This window comes from Xenopus laevis, chromosome 2L, assembly GCF_017654675.1.
Source record: "Xenopus laevis strain J_2021 chromosome 2L, Xenopus_laevis_v10.1, whole genome shotgun sequence".
In the NCBI taxonomy this organism is placed as follows: Eukaryota; Metazoa; Chordata; class Amphibia; order Anura; family Pipidae; genus Xenopus; species Xenopus laevis.
Window position 1 is genome coordinate 170,095,403 of NC_054373.1, and position 24,171 is coordinate 170,119,573.

General features: G+C 37.9%; 1 protein-coding gene across 1 annotated transcript in view; it reads right to left on the reverse strand.

Moving 5' to 3' along the window:
- The window catches only part of LOC108704681 (kelch repeat and BTB domain-containing protein 3), a 52,440-nt gene that overhangs the window by 24,516 nt on the left and 3,753 nt on the right, over positions 1-24,171 (reverse strand). The window lies entirely within an intron of this gene.

Below are 24,171 nucleotides of genomic sequence, written 5' to 3' on the forward strand. Positions count from 1 at the left end.
AATGAATACTTAAGCAACAGATAGTTTATATCATATTAAGGGGCAAATTAACGTATGGTCGAATATCGAGGGTTAAGTAACCCTCGATATTCAACTGCCGAATGGAAATCCTTCGACTTCGAATATCGAAGTCGAAGGATTTACCGCAAATAGTTCGATCGAACGAAAAATTGTTCAATCAAACGATTAAATCCTTCAAAGGATTTTAATCCATCGATCGAACGATTTTTCTTCGACCTAAAAATTGTTCCAAAGACTTGCTGTATTTTCTTTTTCCTTGAAGACTAGTCATCTGTCTGGCTTTCTCAATTCAGAATTGAGATTTGATGACTAGCGAAAAAATGTTTAAGGAAAAAGAAATGACAGCAAGTCCAGTTTATTTGACTTATTACTATAGAAATATACCATGACCTGGATGAACAAGACCATTCACAGACACAGACAAGAACATTTACAGACAGCAATAACTAACTTTTAGGGGCAGATTTACTAAGGGTTGAAGTGAATTCAAGGGAAAATTCGAAGTAACTTTTTGGATACTTCAACCATTGAATAGGATACTATGACTTCGAATTTACTTAGACTTCGATTTGAAGTAAAAATCGTTCAAATATTCGACCATTCGAAAATCGAAGTAATGTCTCTTTAAAAAACTTAATCTTCACTACTTCGCCAACTTAAACCTGATGAAGTGCTATGTTAGCCTATGGGGACCTTCTATAACATTTTTCGAAGTCTTTACACATCAAATAAAAATCCTTTGATCGATCGCTAAAATCGTTCGAATCGATTTTTATTCGACCGCAGGATTGCCAAATTTGCTAAATCTGCTCCATAGTGTGTTATAGAATTACTAATTCTAAGCAGCATGTCATTTTATTTGCCTTCTTCTTCAGATTTTTTTCAGCTTTCAGATGGGGGTCACTGACCCCATTTAAAAATCCAGTGCTCTGTTAGGCTTCACATGTATTGTTATTGCTACTTTTTATTACTAATCTATCTATTCAGGCCTCTCCTATTCATATTCCAGTCTCTTATTCAAATCAGTGTATGGTTGCTGGGGAAATTTGGACCCTAGAAACTAGTCTGCTGAAATTGCAAACGGGGGAGCTGCTGAATAAAAAAGCTAAATAACTCCAAAAAAAAAAATGAAACACATTTGCAATTTGTCTCAGAATATCACTCTCAACATCATACTGAAAGGGGGGCTATTGTGAAAATGGAACATGTAATATAAGCTTTATCATACTGGAATAAGAAATTTTCTAAATACAATCAATTAAAAATCCTGAAATAATCAAGTTACTGTTCACTCTCCCTCTCTCAGCATTTGTCTCTCTTCAATCTCTCTTCATGCAGCAGTTGGGAGCCTGACTTTTGCCTAGAAGATGTATTAGATCTCACTCTATTAAAATCACCAGACATCATGTCTCTCTACATGCAGGATTTGTGCAAAAGGCAGTTATTTTGTTAGATTTTGATTGTACTGGAATCAGTTATTTGAGTGAACTCTAACACATCTTCTAGGCAAAAGGAAGCCCCCCTATAAGATATATTGGATCTAACTGTCAATAATTATCTGACACCCAACTGCTGCATGAAGAGAGAATGAAGAGAAACAGATGCTGAGAGGGCAATAGTGAAAATTAACTTTTAGTATGATGTAGAGAGTGATATTCATTTTTCATTTGTAGTTTTAGAGTTATTTAGCTTTTTTTTCAGCAGTAGTAAATCTGACCGATTTTGCGAAACGGGGAAAATTCGACAAAATGCATTTGTCTATGGCCGACATTTATTTATATTTTTTAATCGTTATTTATTTTTTTAGTGTCAAATTTTTGACAAAAGACAAATGGGCACAATTTTTGCGGTGAAACTTAGTGAAAAATTTCACTCATCACTATTCAGCAGCTCTCCAGTTTGTAATTTAAATGTGGGTGCTAGGGTCCAAATTACCATAGCAACCAGGCAGTGATTGGCATAAAAGACCGGAATATGAATTGAAGAGGACCTGAAATGAAAGTTGAATAATAAAAAGTTGCAATAACGATACATTTGTAGCCTTACAGCACATTTGTATTTTAGATGGGGTCAGTGACCCCCAGGGGCGATATTGGGCATTTTGCCACCTGAGGCGGCCTTTGTTTTGCCATGTCGCTCTCTGCACTAGAAGAGCCGAATTTCCGGGTTTAAAAATGGAAATTCGGGTTACCAGGAGCAGCATTTTTGCCGCCCCTGTCAACCAGGGGGGCGCTGCCGTCTGAGGCGAGTGTCTCAACTCACCTCATTGGAGGAGCGCCCCTGGTGACCCCCTCATTTGAAAGCTGGAAAGAGTCAGAAGAAAAAAGCAAATAATTTAAAAACTATAAAAACTAAATAATGAAGACCAATTTAAAAGTTGCTTAGAATTAGCCGTTCTATAACATACTAAAAGTAAACGTAAAGGTGAACCACCTCTTTAAAGAAGCACCACTGAAAACCATTTCAGATGGTAGTACATTGTCACAATATATGGTTATATGATGTATGTATCAATGGTCACATGAAAGGCATAGCAGTTTTTTTAAATATTTGTAAAAAAAAATAATATATGCACATTATTTTTTAATGATGTTTATGAAAAATGAGCACTTTGTTAATGCTTTGTTGTCCTTGGTTCCATAGGTTGACCGGCTTTTGATGAGAAAGATAAGCAGATAAGCTTCAGATACCCTGGGACAGAATATTGTTGCAAAGAACAGAAAAAGGAAAAACATTTCTCTCTGGTGGAAGTTCTTGGGAGTACTATGCTGTGCTTGCTGCTGAGTCAGACCATCTAGATATCATGAAAACTGATTTATTGCAAAATTCACATTTTCTTATCATGTTACATTGAGGGGCATATTTATCAAGGGTCGAATTTCGAAATTGAAAAAACTTCGAAATTCAAAAAGACCAACCGATATTAAGTCAAAGTTTTTTTTGGTCGAACAGGCCTGTTTTCGATCAATGTAGATTTTTCAAAGTCCACCAATTCACTCCAAATAGGTTCTAGGAGGTCCCCCATAGGCTAAAATAGCAATTCGGCAGGTTTTAGATGGCGAATGGTCAAAGTCAAATTTTTAAAGAGACAGTACATTTCGATATTCTAATTTTTCGATTTTTTTTCAAATTCAAATCGAATTTGGACTATTCCCTAGTCGAAGCACACAAAAATTAGCTTCAAAATTCGAATTTCTTTCAAATTCAAATAGAATTTGGACTATTCCCTAGTCGAAATACACAAAAATACACAAAAAAATCGAAATTAGAATTTTTTTAATTAGAATTTTCACTTTGACCATTGATAAATCTGCCCCTGGAAGTCTGAAAATGTAAACTTGCCAGTGAAGAGACCTCTGCAGTCTGAAGCAAAACTAGTATCCCTTGAGCCTTGAAGGCAAAATCTTGCACAGCTCTGTCCAGTTTTTGGCCGATGTAACCTAGCATGTATGTGTGCTCTTGGTTTGTGTGAGAGCACAGTGCCTTATGTGGGACAAAGGGCGTCATTTTCCTATATAAGATTATTCAGTAGCGAATACTACTAGAAAAAACAACTTAACCTTCCCACAGGCCCCACTGCTTGCTTGTGTGAAATATGAGCTACTTTTTCTGTAATTTTTTTTCATGTTTTTATGGAACAAAAAAAGCAAAATGTAACTCTTGACTTATATCATTGCTTGCCCCCTTCCCATCATCATCATCTGAGAAACTTACTTGTCAAAATGTTTAAAGGAGAAGGAAAGGCTTGCAGCACTTGGCACCCCCATCCTTTAAATTCCACAATGTTTACCAGTGCAGTAACAGCACATAATGGGAGTTATTTATTAAGGCTTGAGTTGTATTTTCCACGAAAATCTGAGTTTTCAAATTGATTTTTTTTGGTCAAAACTCACATTTTCAAGATTTATTATATCCCGACCCTGTAAATAGCTTGAATCCAAAAATTTTGACGTTGATGAACTTTTTTTTCTGAGGATTTTCCTGAAAACTCGAATAATTCGAGCGATTCGAGTTATTTCCTATGGAGACTCAATTCATTTGTGTTTTCGGGTTTCACAACTTGAACTCACAGAATCTAGTTTTTTCCTAAATAAGATACCATTCGAGTTGTGAGTTCATTTGAGGTATAAAAAACTCTTTGATAAATAACCCCCTATACTGAGATGCACATAAAAAAATGTTATTTCTTTGTTTGTTCTTTAATTATATATGAAGTCAGCTATGACTGTGGCTTAAAGGGAACCTATATTCCTAAACTTTTTAGGGCTAAAAATTTTTTAAAAATAAACAAAATTAAAATATATTTTTTTTCTTCCCCTTTAACATAAGGGCAAGAAGCTGCCCACAATCCTGGTATCATGTCTAGTCATCCGGCAGCCTAATGGACAAACTTGGACAGAAACATGTCTAGATATATTTGATCATATGGTGTAGCTCAATACATTTTATTTATTTTTTCATCATTTTATCTCCAAAATTCTCACCATTTTTCATTTGATAAAAATGTATTTCTGCATTTCTCTGGTTAAGGGGATCTCAGCAGAAGGTAGACTCCCTATAAAACTATTAAAAAGACTGGCTTTATTCTGTTGCTCTTCTTAAACAAAGCCAGTACAAAACATCAGTGAATAAAACCGCTTACATTTTGGATAAATTATAAGATAAATTGAAAATCGTATATTTTTTTGCAGAGATTCACACTATTGTGATGGCTTGAGATTGCAAGGATGAAACAGTTGTGCAATTTTTGGCTTTCTAAAATCCACTAAGTGGTGCTGTTGCTCCTTTGTTTCATTTTAGGGTCGGATTTATTTGTAGAATAATAATTAAGCATTTTATGAAGTCCCTTGCTCGAAAATGAGTAAGCCATTATTTTCCTTCGGTTTTTGTATGAATGGAGGGCTGTGATAATTAATCACGCTGAATTACTTAGAAATATCTCTTATTATTCCTGGTTAAATTACCTGCACTGCCTTACAATATCATTGCTTCTCTGGGGTAATGCAGGTAGAAAACCTCATTGTTTGCAGTTGGAGGAAAAAATAAGAATTTGCAGTTGAATTTAAAAATAGCACATTCAGATTTTTTGTTGTTACTTCTGTGGCTGTGTAAACCTGACCAGACCTGATATGGTTCTCATAATAATCTCCCGTTTTGGGTAAGTACCCACCTGTTCCCCATGTAAGGATGCACATAGCTTCGGACGGGTGGTAAACCAAGCCCAGTATCCAGTGTGCTTACAGGGACCTTCTGCGTCTCTCAACCTTCCTCATTTAACACTGAAGGGCTGACTTCAACCCCTTATTTGGAAAGTGTGTTAATGTTTCTATACTCTATTACTAATAATAACTTGAACTCTGATAAGTACTTCTACAGCTTGTCTTTAGGCCCATTATTTTGTTTCTACTCTTTGTTTTCCCTTTGATCCTAGCTGCCTACCTTCCATGTACATTCACTCTATAACTTTCTACATATTCAGTTTGCCTCTATATTCAGTCTTAAAGGAGAAGGAAAGCTCCAAGACAGTTTATTGCCAATAGATTAGCCACAATAGTGCAAGCTAGAACGCTATATTTATTCTGCAGAATGCTTTACCATACCAGAGTAAACAGCTCTAGACACTGTCTTTGTTTGTTTAGGATAGAAGCTGCCAAATAAACTGGGTGTGACATCACTTCCTGTCTGAGGCTGTCCCTGCTCACTTACAGCTCTGAGCTCAGATTACAGCAGGGATGGGAGGAGGGAGGGGGAGAGGAACAAACTGAGCATGCTCAAGCCCTACCCTGGAGGTTTATGCTGAAAACAGGAAGTCTAATACAGAAGTTTATCTATTTTATTCTTAAATGACCACACTGGATCACTAAAACTTTATAGACCTTCTCATCCGAGAGTTGTGTTAACAAGTCTGCTCTGTAATCACTATAGTTCAGTAAAACAACGCCTCCCCCTTTATCAGCCGGGCGCACCGCGATTGAAGTATCATTCCGTAAAGTGTCTATTGCCTGTCGTTCTATTGCTGCTCAATTATTAAACACCCTTAATTGTTGTGCATTTAACCTATCAGCCTCCTTATCAATAGCACTTTTAAATAATTTCTCTGCTGCATTTTGTGTTGCCGGACAAAATTGACTTTTTAATTTTAACCCCTTATCTGCCAGTGTCTCTGTAGAAGACTGTTCCTCATACATATCTTTCAGATTCAAGAGCCGTATGAACTTAAAGAGATCAATGTCCCACTGAAACCTCAAACTGGACCGACGGTACAAAAGTCAAACCTTTTCATAACAGAGATTCCTCCGATGTAGTCAAGGTATGTACTGAAAGGTTAAATATCAGGGCCATTACCTCCGACGAGGTCTTCCTCTTCGCCCCCCTCCTTGTAGGGTACCTTTTCCGCGAGGTGGTAATGGCGGTTTTGAAGGGGTTATTCCACCTTCTAAAAAATTAACATTTTCCTGCGAGCCAGTCGGAGTTTCTTCCATTGTGGTATCATGTGACTTGTCTGAGCGCTGAATCCTCCGATCTCGTCCGGGTCCGAATCCCCAGAGCTGGTGTCAACTGTGTTAAGAGGTCTTGTCACAATACGTCTTTCCCTAACACGGCGTGCTGGTGCCCTCGGGAAATAGCTTCTCTCTCCACTAAGCCAAAGGTAAACTCTGTGAGTGGTATAATCTTCATTTACGCTGTGCATTTTTTCTCGCTTGAATCTCAGCAGTATTTCTATATATATATATATATAGTGAATAAAGTACCCCCTCTTGTAAAATATATAGTGAATAAAGTACCCCCTCTTGTAAAATATAAGGATATTATAAGTTACCGAGGAGTTTCATGACCATATAAAAACACGAGGCCGAAGGCCGAGTGTTTTTATACAGGTCATGGAACTCCAAGGTAACTTATAATATCCTAATATTTTACAACTGGGGGTACTTTATTAATTATAATACACAAATTTTAGTGAGTCATGTGACAGAAATTACATCACTACTCACCGTTTATAACTGATGACATCACTAGTCACCGTTTATAAGGATATAATTTACAAGATATTCATGGCTTTTGTGTATCATAAGGATATTATTAGTTACCGTGAGGTTTCATCACCATATACAGGTCATGGAACTCCGAGGTAACTTCTAATATCCTCATATTTTGCAACTGGGGGTACTTTATTATTATTATAATACACACATTTCAGTGAGTCATGTGACAGAAATGACATCAGAACTCACCGTTTATAACTGATGACATCAGAACTCACCGTTTATTACTGATGACATCAGAACTCACCGTTTATAAGTGATGACATCAGAACTCACCCTTTATAAGGATATAATTTACAAGATATTCATGGCTTTTGTGTATTATATATATATAATGAAGACCAATAGCAAAGTTGCTACTAAAAGTTACATCAAAGGGGATCCACACATTTATCATCTCCTTTTTTTTTCTCATTAGTGCAAATGATCCCTTCCTTTGGTAGGTTTTGCTTTTCACTGCGAGAGACCTGCCAAACTGGTCATTTTTTATTTTCATTTGCTTCCAGGATTAAGTTTCTCTGCAATATCTGCCTGTATACTGATTTATCACAGTTTTCACTGGTTATTGGACCGTTCCTTATAATCCCTCTTCTGCTGCCTATAAAGGATATGTTCCTGTAATTGTTTCCTTTGACAGCTGACAAAAGGCACATATTGCTGATCCGTATTGTCAGCCTTTTTTTTCAGCTTGTAAAGAAAGCAGTAGATTCTCGAACTTGTAGTCGGTTTTATTAACAGCAGGGCTGTTTTTTAGACAAAATTGGTCCCAGCCAGGGAAAATTAAAGATTGTAACAGTGTGTATCTCTTCTCTTGAGATAGAAATAATTTGTCTACCGTAATAAAAACTGCGCTGCATTCAACCCACAAATATTGTTAAATGTCGGTATCTGATGCCTTAAAGGGTTGTTCAGTTAAATTAAGAATGACATTGATGTCCATATGCAATATGAAAAATGAAGGGTAGCGGCTCAGTTAAACTTCCTAGGGCTAAGTAGATTGGTATAAGCCCAGTGTAGCTGACATAGACAGGCAGACGTTTGGGCTTCTCATAACACTGAGGATATGATCACATAGAAATTACAGAAAAAATCTATTAAATGCATTGTTTGACTTTTAGGGCTCCTTTACTAAACTATGAATGCAAAAATGTTTTTTTTTAAAAAAAAAATTTGACTTTTAAAAAAATCACAAATTTTTCGGATTTATTAAACCCCGAGGATGTAAAAGTCTGCATCAGAAAATCCGGCATCTCAGACCTGTCGAGGTTGCATATAAGTCAATGGGAGAAGCCCCAATGATTTTTTTTGATGTGCGCTGGGTTTCATGCAGAGTTTTCGGGCAAAAATCCAAAAATAAAATCATGAAAATCGGATAAAAAATCCGGAAAAACTGATATTTTCCCGCAAGGCAAATTTTCAAGAAAATTGTATAATAATTAAGTGTAAAGAAACCCGAGCGGATTTGATCGGAGTTTTTAGCAGAAAATATTGCAATAAATTCAGACTGAGAGTGATATTCTGAGACAATTTGTAATTTGTTTTCATATTTTATTATTTGTGGTTTTTAAGTTATTTCGCTTTTTATTCAGCAACTCTCCAGTTTGCAATTTCAACAACCTGGTTGCTAGGGTCCAAAAAGCAACCATGCATTTATTTGAATAAGAGACTAGAATTGGAGAGGCCTGAATAGAAATAGGAGAAATAAAAAGTAGCAATGACAGTAGATTTGTAGCCTTACAAAGCATTTGTTTTTTGATGGGGTCAGTGACCCCCATTTGAAAGCTGGAGTCAGAAGAAAAAGGCAAATAAAAAAACTATAAAAAAAATAAGTAATGAAGAACAATTGAAAACTTGCTTAGAATTGGCCATTTTATAACATACTTAGAGGCGCATTTATCAAAGTTTGAAATTCGAATTCATGTGAATTTTTTTAACTCTAATAAATTCTAATATACTCACAATTTGACTGGGAAGTTGTTTAAGAAAAAAAATCGAATGTCTAATATTCGATCGAGTTCCAACCCAAAAATTTGACTTGTATTTGAATCGTTTTCGAATCGTACAAATCAACTGAAAAAAACCTTGAATTCCATGAAGGCTATTAAGATCTCCAAACGGCTCAACGGACCTCTGGTATTGACTTGTACATGAACTCGGCAGGTTTTAGGTGGCAAATATTTAAATTAGGACTGTTTCCATGGTCGAGTTGTGATAAATCTCCCATTTTTACATTCCGATAGAGGGATTACAATTCGAATGTGTGAATTTTGACACTTAGGGTCAGATTTATCAAAGGTCGAGGTGAATTTTCGAATGAAAAAAATTAGAAATTCAAGCTATTTTTTTGTGCACTTCGACTAGGGAATAGTCCAAATTCGATTGGAATTTGAAAAAAAATCGAAAATTCGAATATCGAAATTTATCATGTACTGTCTCTTTAAAAATTCGACTGTGACTATTCACCATCTAAAACCTGACTAATTGCTGTTTTAGCCTATAGGGGACCTCCTAGAACCTATTTGGAGTCAATTGGTGGACTTTTTTTTGGAACAACTTCTAATCGAATTCGATCTAATACGCTATTCCTTCGATTCGTACAATTCAAATTTGGCCAAAAACTGACCTATTTGACCAAAAAAAACTTTGATTTAATTTCGGTTGTTCTTTTTGAATTCGAATTTCAACGTTTTTTCAATTCGATATTCGACCCTTGATAAATATGCCCCTATTTACAATTTACAATTTACTATTATTTTCGAATTTACTATTTACTTATTAAATCTGCCCTTAAACTTAAAGGTGAAACACTCCTTTTGGCAAAAGAGATGATCTATTGAATAATATGAAATTAATGGTATCCCATTAATTGTATACCTTTCATTTTTTGTTTAAAGGTCAAGGAATACTTGCAAAAGTAGTACAGGTATGGGATTCATCATCCAGAAACCCATTATCCAGAAAGCTCAGATTTACGGAATGACCGTCTCCCATAGACTCCATTTTATCCAAATTATCTAGATTTTTAAAAATGATTCCCCCTTTCTCTGTAATAATAAAACAGTAGCTTGTACTTGATCCCAACTAAGATATAATTAATACTTATTGGAAATAAAATGACCCTAATTTGTTTATTTAACATTTAAATGAATTTCTGGTAGACGGGGAGGCCCATTTATCAAAGGTCAAATTTGGAATTCATGTGAATTTTTTTTTATTTGAATATACTCACAATTCGACTGGGAGCTTATTTATGAAAACATTATTAATTTCTAAAATTTGATCTAATTGTCCGGCCCGAATATTCAAATCGCATTTAATTTGTACGAATCAAGTTTTTCTCTCGAATGTCAGGAAGGCTGTTAACATCTCCAAACAGCTCAGCAGACCTCTGCCATTGACTTGTACATGAACTCGGCGGGTTTTAAGTCGCGTTTAGAATTAGGACTGTTTTCATGGTCGAGATAAATCTCACATTTCGAATTTACATTCAAATAGGGGGATGACAATTTGAATGTGTGAATTTTGAAGCTTTACTATTCGACCCTTAGGGGCCGATTCATCAAGAGTCGAATATCGAGGGTTAATTAACCCTCGATATTCGACTGGGAACTAAAATCGTTCGACTTCGAATATCGAAGTCGAACGATTTTGCGCAAATCCTGCGATCGATCGATCAAAGGATTTTTCGTTCGATCGAACGATTAAATCCTTCGAATCGAACGATTCGAAGGATTTTAATCCAACGATCGAAGGAAAATCCTTCGATCAAAAAATCACAGGCAAGCCTATGGGGACCTTCCCCATAGGCTAACATTGACTTCGGTAGGTTTTATCTACCGAAGTAGGTGGTTGAAGTATTTTTTAAAGAGACAGTACTTCGATTATCGAATGGTCGAATAGTCGAACGATTTTTACTTCGAATCGTTCGAATTCGATCGAATTCGATCGAATTTAACCAATTCGATGGTCGAAGTACCCAAAAAATACTTCGAAATTCAACGTTTTTTTAATTTGAATCCTTCACTCGAGCTTCATGAATCGGCCCCTTAAAGTATGAAGATCTAAATCTCGAAAAGATCTGTCATCCGGAAACCCCAGGTCCCAAGCATTCTGGATAACGTGTCCCATACCTGTAGTCACTGCCAAGACTAGTCCCTGAAGCTTCCAGAAATCCCTGCAATGAGATCAATATGGCAGACTAGAAGACTTCTTAAAGGGCAACACATGAAATAAAAGTACTCAGTTCTGTAGGGCAATTAATTGTATCTTTTTTTCCTCCATGGGCTGACTTTTTTGACTTTGAAATGTGGTCTCGCGGGAGGTAAATGGCAGCCCTGTAGCTCTTTAAGAAACTTTAGAAAGTGCAAAAGACATGGTTCCCCTGCCAGTTTTCCATTAATGCCAAAGCCTTCGTTCACCTCTTTCATCATTCCCGCTGCCCTCCCTGGGACTGACATAAAGATGCCGCTTGAAGCAGAAACATCTTGGCTTGTAAAAGCGTCTAAAGTGTTTTATCTTGAATCAGCATCAGTGATGTGTGTTTACCTTGTGCATATGTTCTATTTCACAGAGACCGGCCGGCTGCACTAAAACATTCTTTAATGAGATTTCTTCTCGGGAGAGAGAATAAAAGGCAGAAAGTGCCCCGGAAAGTGCTGTTTGCTGACACATTTTCCCGCTCCCTTGATGCTTTCTCTGTGACTTTACTGGGTTTGAAATCTTTTAATCTTCCACACTCCAATTTATGGAACAGCTGCTTTCTATTTGGACATTGTCATATGTGGATAGTTAATAATATATGGAATACTTGCTAAAACAGCTTTGCTGAAGGCATGTTTTTGTTTTGTACCTTTTTTGGGCTAATGTAAATTGTTCTTCTATAAGTAATGTTGTGCAAGCGAAACCATTTTCAAAAACATTCTTTAAAGGAGACATATAGGATAAATGAAATCTCCCTAAGTGTGTAGGCAATAATATATACTACAGGTATGGGACCTGTTATCAAGAAAACATACCTCCCAACATTTTGGAAATAAAAAGAGGGACGAAAAAGTTGCCGCGCACAGTGACTTTCCAGTACAAATGAGGGACTTCGGGTTCTGTCAAAAGAGGGACTGTCCCTCTGAAAACGGGACAGTTGGGAGGTATGATGAATCCTTGGGACCTGGGGGTTTTTCTGATAATGGATCTTTATGTTAGGGATGCACAGAATCCTTCGTGAATATTCTGCCTAATACTGAACCGAATCCTAATTTGCATATGCAAATTAGGGGTGGGAAGGGGAAAACATTTTTTACTTCCTGTCACGCAATTTCCCTCCCCATCCCTAATTTGCATATATAAATTCGGATTTGGTTCGGCCGGGCAGAAGGATTCGGCCAAATCCGAATCCTGCTGAAAAAGGCTGAATCCTGTCAGAATCCCGAACCAAATCCTGGATTCGGTGCATCCCTACTTTCTGTAATTTGGATACTAGAAAATCATATGAACATGAAATAAAGCCAATAGGCTGGTTTTGCTTCCAATAAGGATTAATTATATCTTAGTTGGGATCAAGTACAAGTTACTGTTTTATTATTACAGAATAAAAGCAACTCATTTTTAAAAACTTGGATTATTTGGATAAAATGGAGTCTATGGGAGACAGCCTTTCCATAATTCAGAGCTTTCTGCATAATGGGTTTCCGGATAACGAATCCCATATGATCCTGGTTTTACTTTTGGCTGTAAATTATTATTGTCTTCAAAATGAACCCCTTTTTGGAGCTCCCCATAGGTGTTCTGTGGTCCCTGTTTCAAATGAGAGGTGGGCGTGTACTAATGGTTCCTGCCAGAAGCACAATAGGACGGGGACAGCCAATCACAGCCCTGTAGTTACACAAGCACAGACAGGCTTAAGTTTCCTACCAGGTCGGCCTAGTAGCTGATTGGTTGCTATCCTACCATGAATGGTGCTGAGTGTCCCCGGCTCCCCTTCACAGCCTGGGAAAGGAGGCAGCAGGAAGTGGAACAGATGGGCGGGGCTAGTAGGGATTTTGCAGAAATTTTCAATAAAGTAACCAGAAACACTACTTTTTAAAGCATATTCCGTCTATATCTAAAATAGTTTGATACAATCGCACACATCAATGATATGCTGGGTATAACTATTTACCTGGTTGTTATTTTTATATGCTGGCACCTTCCTGTTTGGTTGCAATTTTGGGGAAATATGTGTCCTTGTCGTTAGTACCAGGGCAAATGTTGTGCACCACAAACTGCCTCCTGGGTTTCCTATTCATTTGGAGAGATGGTGTCCATTATCTGGAAACCTGTTATCCAGAAAGCTCTGAATTACGAAAACGCCATCTCCCATAGACTACATTTTATCTAAATAATCCAGATTTTTAAAAAAGATTTCTCTCTGTAATATTAAAACAGTACCTTGTTCTTAATCCAAAATAAGATGTTAACCCTTTTTGGAAGCGAAACCAGCCTATTGGGTTTAATGTTTACATAGTTTTCTAGTAGACTCAAGGTATGAAGATCCAAATTACAGAAAAGATCCCTTGTCCAGAAAAACCCAGGTCCTGAACATTTTGGATAATATACCCAATTCCTGTATGTGGATTTATGTTAGCAAAGTTACCATCAAGTAAAGGTTGCTGACAGTTGCTTAAAATGAGACATGACCTTTCCATAATGTGGAGTTTTCTGGGAATTTGGTTTCTGGATAAGAGATCCCATACCTGTACATACATATTTAGAATCGTACGGAATCACAAAATCTTTGTATTTTTGTGTGAAACCCAGCGCAGATCAGGATATCTTCAGGACTTCTCCCACTGATTTATATACAACCTCGGCAGGTCTGAGTTGCCAGATTTTCGGATTTGGACTTTTTCCATCATTGGAGTATAATAAATCACGAATAATTTCTGTGATAGTGCTACGCAATATGTTGGCGCTATATAAATACATGTTAATAATAATAATAATTTGAGTTTTTTCATATATATAAAAAAAACTCAAATTTTTCAAGTTTTTGGCATTCGGACTTTAATAAATAACCCCCAGAATGTAGGTTACCCCAAAAAATAGAATGTAGGCCAATAATAGTACTAAAATAAGATGAACCATTTGGTTTAATGTCAAGAATGACTCCACCAAAGTATCTCAAGGAACTTCTTCTCTCCATTTGTTAAACAGTTGGATAGAAGTAGAACTGCTGTAACCCAAAAAGTGTTCTTTGCTGAACAGTTAAATGTGTTAAATTACTGGCCCTGCTGAAGACTTAAATGGGTTGTTCACCTTTAAATTAACTTTTAGTATGATGTAGAGAGTGAGACAATTTACAGTTGTTTTTCATTTTTTATTATTTGTGGTTTTTGCGTTATTTAGCTTTTTATTCAGCAGCTCTCCAGTTTGCAGTTTCAGCCATCTGGTTGCTACGGTCCGAATAAAGTAGCAGTAACAATATATTTGTAGTCTTACAGAGCATTTGTTCTTTAGACGGGGTCAGTGACCCCCATTTGAAAGCTGAAGTCAGAAGAAGGCAATTTATTTAAAAAAATGATAAAAAATAAAGAATGAAGACCAATTGAAAAGTTGCTTAGAATTGCCCATTTTATAACATACTAAAAGAAAACTTGAAAGTGAACCACCCCTTTAAAGGGGTTGTGCACTTTTAAATGATCTTTTGGTATGATGTAGAGAGGGGATATTCCCGAGACAATTTGCAAAGGGTTTCCCTTTTCTATTACTTGAGGTGTTTGAGTTATTTAGCTTTTAATTTAGCAGCTTTGAAATTTCAGCAATCTGGTTGCTAGGCTGAACTACCCTAGCAACCATGCATTGATTTGAATAAGAGACTAGAATATGAATAGGAGAGGGACTGAAAAGAAAGACAAGTAATAAAAAGTAGCAATAGCAATACATTTGAAAGCTGGAAAGAGTCAGAAGAAGAAGGCAAATCATTATAAAACTATAAAGACGCAAGCATGAAGACCAACTGAAAAGTTGCTTAGAATTAGCCATTTTATCACATACTAAAAGTTAACAAAAAGGTGCACCATTCCTTTAAGGTGGACATGCACAAGCAGACCCATATGGTACTTCAACGGATCAGTCTACAGCAGGGCTGTCCAACTGGCGGCCCGCGGGCCGCACCCTTCTGGGGCCCCCAGATGCTGTGTCCATTTACCATATGTAAACTTTAAAAGGTATCATTACAGAGATTAACTGGCCCCTGCATTGTTTAAACCTCAAATTCAGACTCTAATCCCCTGTATTGTTCACACCTGTGATCCTCCTGCATTGACACCTCTATTGTCACACACCTCTATTGTTCACATCCTAAAGTCCTGTACTGTTCCACCTGAGACCCAGACTGAAACTGCCCACATTGTTCACCTGTTCACACTTTATACAAACTGCTAATGGGGCACCAGCACTGTGTCACTGTATGTAGCACATATTAGACTGAGAGCTTTCCTTGTCTCCTGCTCTGTTCTGCCTTCCCTCCCTGCAGGGCCGGAACTAGGGGCAGACAGAGTAGGCGCCCACCTAGGCTTTCCAGACAGAATCATTCCCCGGCTCCCTTTTGACAGCTGCTGGCACAGGTACATATTTGTGGGCAATATCTTGGCTGCTACTGGCACAGGTAAACAGATGATATGATGGATATTTGGCTGCTGCTGGCACAAGTACATATATGGAAGCAATAGTGTGGATTTTTTGGCCGATACTGGCACAGGTACAGATTGGGGGCAATATAAGGGATTGGCTGCTGCTGGCTCAGGTACATGGGGCAATATGGTGGCTGCTGTCACAGGTACACAGATGTTTGAGGGCAATATGGTGGATTTTTGGCTACTGCTGGAACAGCTACAAATTGGGACAATATGATGGATTCTTTTGGTTGCCGCTGGCATAGGTACAGATTGGGGGTAAAAATATGATGGATGTTTTGTCTTATGCTGGCTCAGGTACAGATTGGGGCCTGGGGGCAATCTGAGGGATTGACTGCAATTGGTATAGGTACAAATGGGGGCAATGTGATAGGTGCTGGCACATGTACAGGGGGCTATATGACTGGTAAGGTGGGAAATGTAATGCAGGACTGGGTGGGGGGCACTGATTGAAGCCCTTGCCTAGGGTGCAAAAATACCTTGGCCCAGCCCTGCCTCCCTGTGTGTGCCATTCTCTGCTTGCCCAGTGCTGCTTGCCCTATGCTGCCTGTGGGATGTAAGCCTGTTAGGGGTTTGTTCTTGGGGGTAGTTAGCATTTGGAAATTGTTGTTAAGGGCCCCTAAAGTGTTTAATCATGTGTTGGGGGGTTGTTGTATTATCCACAGCAGAGGATGAGGCATATGGATTTAAGGGTATGTTTTTAACATGACTTCAATTTTTCACATATGAAATATTTTTCACATCTTTCCTATGTCTCATGTTTCCCTGGAGCCTTGAAGAAGATTGTACACAGCTGATCTTATTTAGGAACACTGGGCAGTTTTGCACCAGTACAGTAAGTGCCAGCAATCAAGCTTAAATGGTCTCTTAGGGGCAAATTCACTAAATCGCGAAGCGGCTAACGCTAGCACAAATGGCGTAAATTCTCTAGCGAAGTGGACCTACTCTAGCGCTACTTTGCACCCTTACGCCAGGCGAAATTGCACTATGGCGAATGGGACGTAACTAAGCTAATTCACTAACGTGCGCATTTTACTGAACGTTACCTCTTGCGCCCGACTTGCCTTTGCCACCTGAGACCAGGCGAAGTGCAATAGAGTAGATAGGGCTTGCTTCAAAAACAGTTGAAAGTCCCAAAAAATGGTGGCGTCTTTTTTAAGGGTGATAGGCTGAAAAAGATCGTACATTTTTTAGGGGGTACCCTCCTTCCCCCCTACATTTCCTAACATATGGCACCTAAACTATACAGTGGGCACATGTATAGGGCAACATAACAACTCTATTTTATTTCATGAAGCTTTCCCAGGCTTGTGTAGTATAAAGTATTTGCTGCTACATATACGTCCATTGTACTTTAACTTATGCAAATTAGGCATCGCTAGCGTAACTTCTCTTTGCTTGACGAATTAATGCTAGCGCATCTTCGCTACCGTTCGCCTCCCTGAGCACAACTTTGCATTTTAGTGAATTTGCGTAGAGCTGGCGAAACTATGCCTGGCAAAGTGCGGCGGAGTGTGGCGAAGCTGTCGCCGGCGCAACTTCGGATCTTAGTGAATTTGCCCCTTAGTTTCTAACTGCGGTAGGCTAATCAAAAACCATCTGCTGTGCTTTACTGTACTGGTGCAAAGTTGCCCATTGTTTGTAAATGAGCTGCATCCTTTGAGTTAACTTTTTGTATGATATAAAGAGTGATATTCTGAGACTATTCTCAACTGGTTTAAGTGATGGGTGAATTTTTCCAATTTTACCGCAAAATTTGCAGGAAATTTGTGAAACGTCGAAAAATTTGTGAAGCGAGAAGTTTGATACCCGTGTAAATTTTGATGCTCGCGTCATTTCTGACGCTCGTATCAATTTTATCACTGGAGTTAAAGTCAATTGGCTGTCCGAATAATGTTGACGCACGACGGTTTTTACTCGAGTGACTTTTCTGACGTGCATCCAAAATTTTTTTCAAGCTGGCGATCTTTCGTGGCATTTTAGGTGGCGGCGAAACATAGAAGTTCGTCGCAAATTCACGCCTGCTGAATTCGCCCATCACTATTTTTTATTTTTAATTATTTGTTGTTTTTAAGTTATTTCGCTTTTTATTCAGCAACTCTTCAGTTGGCAGCATCAGCAATCTAGTTGTTAGTAGCGATGGACATATTTATTCGCCAGGCCCAAATGCACTGCAAATTTCCGTGTTTCGTCGTCCGCGAATAAATTTGCAGCAAAATTTTCAATTCGCGGGCGTCAAAATTGACGACAGGCTCGGAATTGTCACCGGCCTGTGAAATGAAAACTTTTTCGTCCATTTTGCAAATTTTGTGTCAAAGCGAAACGGGACAAATTTGCTTGTTGTTAGGGTCCTAATTACCCTAGCAACCATTAGTTGCTTTGTGACCATTTGGTTTTTAGATTGGGTCAGTGACCCCCATTTGATAGCTGGAAAGTACTAAAAGAAGGCAAATAATTAAAAAAAACTATAAAAAATAAATAATGAAGACCAATTGGAATGTTGTTTAGAATTGGCCATTCTATAACATACTAAAAGTTAACCACCCCTTTAAACCATTTTCAGTACAAGCTGAGAAGCAGTAGTGTGTTATCAGTACGGGACTCAACTAAACACAGAGGAATGGGAAACTGCGCAGGAACTATATCCTATACTGTGCAGATGACTGAAATAAGAATAAAATGACAGTGTCACAGAAAGTTAATATGGTTTTTGGACTTTACTTACACTTCAAATGCTGGAGAAAGAAATACGATTTTATCGGGGGGAAATGTGGTGGCAGCACGCTTTGAAGCCAGCAAATGTGCATTCTCTTCTTTAGACATTATATGCATTATTAATTTCAGAATGTGAAACATTTATAGGGTTGACTGAACAGATATGTTAAGATTATGATATGAGGGAAGGCTAGTAAATAATGCACGGACTTGGATCTGATTCTGGCATTGTGTATGTGTTTGTATTTGCAGGCTCTCAAAGAAAGCTTTTTAAAAGCCATTGGGGTTGGGCTGGGATTTAACCTGCAGCGGATCGCGTTTAAAGTATCGCCGGTGACGATGGAAATAGGCAAATTTTATAAACAGACCAAAATGTTTTTGGACGATGAAGAGAAAACATGGACGTTTGACATAATGGATCTTTTTCATTTGAATTTATTTAAATACAGGTATGGGATACTATCTGGAAACCCGTTATACAGAAAGCTCTGAATTACGGAAGGACCGTCTCCCATAGACTCCATTTTATCCAAATAATCCATATTTTTCAAAATAATTTCCCTTTTCTGTGTAATAATAAAACAGTAACTTGTACTTGATCCCAACTAAGATATAATTAATCCTTATTGGAGGCAAAACCAGCCTATTGGGTATATTAGGGAATTAGGGAATAGTCCAAATTTTTGTATTTGAAAAAAATTCGAAAATTTGAATACTGAAATTTATCTATGTACTTTCTCTTTAAAATTTAGACCATTTGCTATCTAAAATCTGCCGAATTGCTGTTTTAGCCTATAGGGGACCCTAGAACCTATATCGAGTCAATGGTGGAAAGCAAAGTTTTGTGTTTTTTTTTTAAATACTTCGAATCGAATTTAATCTTACTTCGATTCGAACGTTCAAATATGGTCTTTTTTTATTCGAATTTCAAAGTCATGAGAGTTCAAAAAACTCTCAAAAGAAATTTGACCCTTGATAAATCTGCCCCTTAATGTTGATATGATTTTCTTGTAGACTTAAGGTACTAAGATCTAAATTACGGCAAGATCCTTTATCCGGAAAACCCCAGGCCCCAAGCATTCTGGATAACAGGTCCCATACTTGTACCACAAACGCCCTTGAACACAGAAATGTGTTTTTGCATTTCTGTTTGCTGTATGGTACTATAAGAGACAGGGCCGGATTTACCTTTTGTGCTCCCCTAGGCACAGCTGCTGTGGCGCCCCCCCAGATCCATGGCTCGCTCACTCCACCCTTAGAAATGAGAACTGCACGACCACGGCTGGCGTGCAGAGTGACGTTGCGCCGGTGTGTGCGCATGTGCGGTGCATTTGTGCGATGATGTCATTACGCGCTAAAGGAATAAGTTGTTTGCGCTCCTTTTCTTTTTGGGTCACAGTTATATAGATGTTAGGGGCGCCTGCTTGCCGCCCCTAAACATCTTGCCGCCCTAGGCCCGGGCCTAGGGGGCCTCTCCCTAAATCCGGCCCTGATAAGAGAGTATCACAAGGATGTAGTGTGTAAGCTGCCATAGACACTCTATACACTTTAATATACTATACACTAACATTACACCTTATAAGTGGATTGTGCTGCCAACAGCACAACGGAAAAATTCCTTAAAGGAGAAACAAACGCTTAATAAAAGAAACCATACCCCTCTACCCTACATAGACCCCCCTCACTCCTCCCCCCCCAGCTTAGCTGCCCCCCTGGCAAATGCCCCTAAGTCTTTACCAAAGCCGAAAATGCTGAAGCACCGGTCTCATTCCGACGATTACTGAAGTGGCTGAAGATGGCGCCTGTGAACTCCACTGGACAGAATTTGCATGGATGCGTAAGTAAAGACCATGGGGCAAATTCACCAAGCGCCTAAACGTGAATTCACCAGCGTTGGGCATTTTCGTAACTTTGCTAGTGTTACTTCGCACCCTTACGCCTGGCAAATTTGAATTTAAAAGGCGCATCTTAGTGAATTTGCATAGTTATGTCCCTTCGCCAGAGCGGAACTTCGCCTGGCATAAGAGTGCGAGTCTATCTCCTTCGCTAGCGAAGTTACGCCTGCGGCCCTTAGTAAATCAGCGAAGTCACGCTGACGTAACGTCACTTCGCCCTTTAGTGAATTTCCCCCCTAGTCTGGAGGTGTTCAGATCTTGCAGCGATGAAGCATTTTTTGTAGATGAAGCAACAAGGAATAATGTTGTGTAGGAGGTTTTGTACCTGGAAGTGATATAAATGAAATGTTCCTGCTGGCTATTTGTTGCTTTCTATCATCATTACAGACTAGCAATGCAAAACCACAGATGTAGGTATTCTACGTACGGGACTGGCACAGCTATTATCAACTTGATCCATTAAATTATTGGGGGGAATGTAGCATTTGGGGCACATACAGAAGCGCAACTTCATTTTGTTTAAAGAAAAGTGTTATAGTTTTCCAAAATAAACTTGACAGGCTACCCTCATAGTTGAAATCCTCCATCCCTAAACTGGTGGGCTGGAGATAGAGATGGAGGGATGGACAATTCACAGTATCTAGTAGAGTTAAATCTAAAGCAACTGGACTTTTTTTTTTAGTTTTCTTGATTATGTTTCACCACTCACCCGAGTGGCTTCTTCAGTACAACGATGGAACAACAAATTCAAGATGTAACGTTGAACTGAAGAAGCCGCTCAGATGACAAAACTACAAGAAAGTCCAGTTGCTTTAGACTTAAAGGGATACTATCATGGAAAAATATGTTTTTTTTCAAAACACATCAATTAATAATGCTGCTACAGCAGAATTCTGCTCTGAAATCCATTTTTTATAAAAGGAAACAGATTTTTTTATATTTAATTTTGAAATCTGACATGGGGCTAGACATTTTGTCAGTTTCCCAGCTGCCCCCAGTCATGTGACTTGTGCCTGCACTTTAGGGTGGAATTACTTTCTGGCAGGCTGTTATTTCTCCTACTTAAAGGGATACTGTCATGGGAAAAAAACATTTTTTCAAAATGAATCAGTTAATAGTGCTGCTCAAGCAGAATTCTGCACTGAAATCCATTTATCAAAAGAGCAAACAGATGTTTTTATATTCAATTTTGAAATCTGACATGAGGCTAGACATTTTGTCAATTTCCCAGCTGCCCCTGGTCATGTGACTTGTGCCTGCACTTTAGGAGAGAAATGCTTTCTGGCAGGCTGCTGTTTTTCCTTCTCAATGTAACTGAATGTGTCTCAGTGGGACATGGGTTTTTACTATTGAGTGTTGTTCTTAGATCTACCAGGCAGCTGTTATCTTGTGTTAGGGAGCTGTTATCTGGTTACCTTCCCATTGTTCTTTTGTTTGGCTGCTGGGGGGGGGGGGGTGATATCACTCCATCTTGAAGTACAGCAGTAATGAGTGATTGAAGTTTATCAAAGTCACATGACTGGGGGCAGCTGGGAAATTGACAATATGTCTAGCCCCATGTCAGATTTCAAAATTGAATATAACAAAATCAGTTTGCTCTTTTGAAAAATGGATTTCAGTGCAGAATTCTGCTGGAGCACCACTATTAACTGATGCGTTTTGAAAAAAAACATGTTTTCCCATGACAGTATCCCTTTAACTCTGCAAGATACTGGATATCACGACCTGGATGAATGAGAGTGTCCATAGATGGATGGAGAATTTAAACTATGAGAGCACTCAAGGCACTCGCGAGGGTACATGCTTTCAGTGGATCAATTTTATTCAAATAATCCAATTTTTAAAAAAGTATTTCCTTTCACTTTGTTAAAATAAAACAGTACCTTGTACTTGATCCCAATAATGATAAAACAAATCCTTATTAGAGAAAGAATAATCCTGTTGGGTTTAATGAATGTTTAAATGGTTCGTTGGTATATTTAAGATATGCAGATCCAAATTACCGAAAGATTCCCTTATCCAGAAAACCCTAGGTCCCGAACCTTCTGCATAACAGGTCCCATACTTGTATATGTGAGTGTATATGAGTGTGAAAAAGGAGAATGTGCCAGTGCATTATACTATTTTAAATACAGAAGGAATGTTGTAAAAAAAAAAAAAAGTAGTGTTTTGGTTGATATATTGAAAATTTCTTCGAAAAATCATCAGTGTTTTTCTAGTCTTTCTAATGGATGTTGCCATCTCTGTACACCAAGGGGTAGATTTATCAAAGGTCGAAGTGAATTCGAGGGAATTTTCGAAGTAAAAAAATTCAAAATTCAAAGTAATTTTTTGGATACTTTGACCCATCGAATAGGATACTATGACTTCGACTTTGATATTCGATCATGCGATAATAGAAGTGCTGTCTCTTTAAAAAAACTTCGACTTCAATACTTCGCCAAATTAAACCTGCTGAAGTGCTATGTTAGCCTATGGGGACCTTCTAGAGCATTTTTCTAAGTTTTTGGAAGTCGAAGTAAAATCGTTCGATCGATCGCTGAAATCCTTTGAATCGTTTGATTCGAATGATTTAATCTTTCGATCGAACGTTTTTACTTCGACCGCAGGATACCCAAATTCGATGAAAAAAACGATATTCGAAGTCGAAGTATTTCAATTCGATGGTCAAATTTTGAAGTAATTTTAACTTTGTAATTCGACCCTTGATAAATCTGCCCCCAACAGTTAAAGAGCCATGGAAGTTGTTCTAAAAATGTCTTTTTTTTAATCCAATAAAATAATCCTAGAAATGAATTATAGATATAAAAATTGGATTACATTATAGGGCAATAGCTTGCGTCTGAAAAGGACACTGGAAATGAATGTGACTGGATAGCTTTGTTCTACAGCATTGATAATAGGTTGAGTTTATCTTCCCTGACACAAATGTCATACTGATAAGAGATACAAGAATATAAACGGTCAGAGGATTCAAAGGATCTGGTGCATCTATAGATCACACACTTGATTCAACACAGACAATATCGCAGTTGTTTAGTCCTATGAACAGGTGGTTAAACGGCTCTTTTTTTTTTTATAAATTATGTTTTGTTTTAAATAATCACATTTATCTCATTGAAGGATGAGTTTAAAAGTGGACTTCTGATGATATGATCTTAAATCCCCTATCTTTAAATCTATTCCAGAAAGCTCAGAATTATGGAAAAGCCATCTCCCATAGTCGATTTTAAATAAATAATTGAAATTTATAAAAACAATTAATTTTTTTCTCTGTAATAACTAAACAGTACCTGGTTCTTGATCCCAACTAAGACATAATTAATCCTTATTGGAAGCAAAACCAGCCTATTGGGTTTATTTAATGTTGATATGAAATATCGGTAGACTTAGGGGGTTACTTATCAAAAGTCGAGTTTTAGGGGGTTATTACTAAGCTCCGGATACCCGAAATCCGAAAAATTTGTGATTTGTTTTATAAAATCGGACTTTTAAAAAAATCACGAATTCTTCCGAATTTATTAAACCCCTAGGGCTAAAAAGCCCGAATATAAAAACACGGCATCTCAAACCTGTCGAGGTGGCATAAAAGTCAATGGGAACAGTCCCATTGATTTTTGGTTGTGTCGGGGGTTTCGGGCAATTTCACCATGTTTTCAGAGCTTTCGGATGAAAACTCACGAAAAAATCGTGAAAATCTGAGCTTTTCCCACAAAGCAAATTTTCGGGAAAATGTAATAAATAATAAGCGTTAAACACCCGGAGTTTGTAGCAGCTGATATTGAGATAAATTCGACCTTGATAAATAACCCCCTTAGAGTTATG